Source organism: Vombatus ursinus, unplaced genomic scaffold, assembly GCF_900497805.2.
Source record: "Vombatus ursinus unplaced genomic scaffold, bare-nosed wombat genome assembly UNPS02009062.1, whole genome shotgun sequence".
Lineage (NCBI taxonomy): Eukaryota > Metazoa > Chordata > Mammalia > Diprotodontia > Vombatidae > Vombatus > Vombatus ursinus.
In genome coordinates this window covers 20,132,707-20,135,774 of record NW_020948840.1, presented here as the reverse complement: position 1 = coordinate 20,135,774, position 3,068 = coordinate 20,132,707, and positions in this window count along the sequence as shown.

Here is a 3,068-nt window from a genome sequence, read left to right as displayed (position 1 = left end):
AGACAACTGGGGATGGCCCCGTTCTAGAAGGCTACTTCTAGGCTAGACGCACTCTGAGGATTGTCAACCACCCAGAACTATATAGTTCAAGAACTTCTATCAATGTTTAGTTTTAACAAGTCAGCCAGAAAGTATATACTAATTCACGAAAAAGGCATTTACTTAACAGAATAGAAAGATAGTAACAAAAAAAGATATTCCCCCCAAACATACAAAGTTATATCCTCTCAAAGGTTACCGAAGTACTAGTGGAGGAATACATATATGGAGGGGAACTCACAGAAGGAACACACAAGGTCTGTGCCACTCACACGGTTAATGCTACAAAGCCTACAGATGTCTTCTAGTGATGTCATCATGTCTGCTGTTATGTGGATGTGATGAACTGTTCTTTCTGTTAGCATCTGTTGGTCTCTAAAAATTGAGCCTTTTTGGGCCATCAGAAATACAATGACTAGAAAGCTTCTCTTTACAAGGGAGGCATAAAGTTCTTTTAGTATGAAGCTGGCCAGGCAGCCAGCAGAAACTGTAAATGTCTTCTGATACCTGCTAACAATCCAACTTGGGGTCAACTTTTTAACTGTTGTTTAATCCCTGTGTCCCCTCAAACCATTTTGAGAGGTGCACCTAATGGAAACCACCTGGTTGGTAAGCAAATTAACCTGGAGCAAGAACAAAGAGCTAAGTGATGCCTGGGCACTGGAAACCAATCTCTCACTTTACTGGTGAGGAAACTGAGACCCAAAGAAGTCAAATAAGTTACTCACAAGTCATACAAGTAACAAATGATAGGGCTGACATTCAGAGTCATATCGCTTAACTCCAAATTCAGGGCTAGTTACAAAGTACCTTCACCTCCTGCTTCTTTCACAGGATCAAGATCAACCAATTCAATGGGTATGAAAACAAATTCATGAAAATTCAAATGCTATACAAAAATAAGGTGGTGGTATTAGTTATCATCACCATCAAGGTAGCTGTCTTTGTGAAAATGCAAATAATTTACAAAGATGACACAGGCCCAATCTTTGTGCAGGGTTGAGGACTTAGTGAAACCAGACCTTGTCAGGATACACGTCTGAGCTGTGGCCAGCAGGCAGCTTCCAGGTACTAAATATCTTGGTGGCAGTTTTCAGTGTGTTTTCCATTTTCAACAAAAGGGACCAGAAAAACAAGGATGTAAAAAGCTGAGGGACAAATAAATGAGATTATACCATTATATGATAACGTCTAGAGAAAGGATAGTAGAAAATGACAGGTACGGGCCTGTGAATAGTTAAAAAGATTCCCTGTCTTCCCCCTCCCCTCCCATAATGATTACCACTGCTAACAGTCACCTGAGCAGGGCATCAAATCAGATCCTGGATGGCAAAAGGGAATAGCCAACATTTCTTCATACAGTAGTAATTACATCATCCAGCCTGTATTATATCACTGATGTTTGTTTAAGCATTCTTGCCAGTACCTGTATTTATATCTGTAAATTACATCTATATTTAAAAATACTTTAAAACATTTTCAAGGGGGACATACAGCATTCTCGGGTACTTCGTCTCCATGGAGATCGCAACCTAGATTATTAGATCCCTAAACTTCATTGTCCCCTTTCCCAATCTTTTTCCAAAGAAGTGGCAAGGGGGACTTGTAAGCTGTCAGGTGGGCTGGGATATGGCTAGGTAACTAAAAAAGATTTTTAGTAAAATATTGGGAAAGCTCTAAGGAGAAGACAAATAAATTGGCCCAGAACACAGGCACAGGTCTTCCTGGAAAAGCCTTGAAAATAAGAATAAGATATGGAAAAGGAAAAGGAAAAGCAAGGTTAGGGAAAGCTGTAAGTGAAACTCAGAGAGCTCAGCTCAGAGAACTGAGTAAGAAAGGGGCTGAGAATCCATAAATCAGAGAAAGGCCAATCAGAAAACTTCCTATGGGCAGAGTTAGTGGGGTCAATAGTTTTGAAGCCCAATTGTCCTAGACATAAAGGGAGGATCAAGTCCCTGCTATAATAGCACATAGTGGCTAATTATAGAGGTTTGGTTTTTTTTTTTCTTTTTTGACTTGCCTACGATCACACAGCTAGTGTCAAGTATCTAAGGCTGGATTTGAATTCAGGTCCTCCTGACTCCAGGGCCGGTGCTCTATCCACTGTGCCACCTCACTGCCCCCTAGAGTTTTCTACTTAGACAGTTTTCTGCAATTCTTATTTCTTAATTTAAACCTCCCCGAAGTTGAATATTTATGAATAACTATTTTGACTGCTTTTTTGATCATGTGTCCTTTAAATGATTCATTCAGTTTTGATTCCAGCCACACAGCATTTTCACTATGGTGGCCTGGACATTTTAATATTAATAAGTAATACAATGCTGTAATGTCATAAATATTTGTCTCGGTTTTCCTAGCAGTAGTATATGCAAATATCCCTCCAGAGGGTGTGAAACTTCAATTTTGCCTCACTTCCTGGATGACAGAGTCAAGACCCAAAAGGATTTTGGCAGAGCATAATGTTGTACCAAATCTAATAAGATAGAATTTAATAGAGACAAATGTTCAAACAAAGGCTGTATGACCCATTGTTGGATATCTTATATTAGGGATTCTTATTGAGCTTGGGTCGGACTCGAATAAAGTTGGCCAATGAGGTCCCTTCCAATTAGCAAATTCTGTGATTTCTTACCCATAGACTTGGGTACAAAAAAAATTAGCTTCCTAAATCAAGATGGGGCAGGTATGTCTAGAAAGCAGTTTGTCTGAAAAAGATTTGGGGATTTTAGTGGACTTCAAGCTGTGATATAACAAGTCAAAAAAGCTAATGCTACATTAAGAAAGCACAGAGTATAGGACTCAGGAGGGACCCTAGCCATTCTTAGTGTTTTGTGTTCATTTTTGGTATCACATTTAAGAAAGCACATTAAAAAGCTGAAAGGTCGTCAGGATGGTGAGAAACCTTGAAATCATGTCATACAAGCATCAGTTGAAAGAATTAGGTGTTTTTAGTTCTCTCTCTCTCTCTCCAAATGTATATATATATATTTAATCTACATGGATTTTTTTTTCCTATTCAACTACTT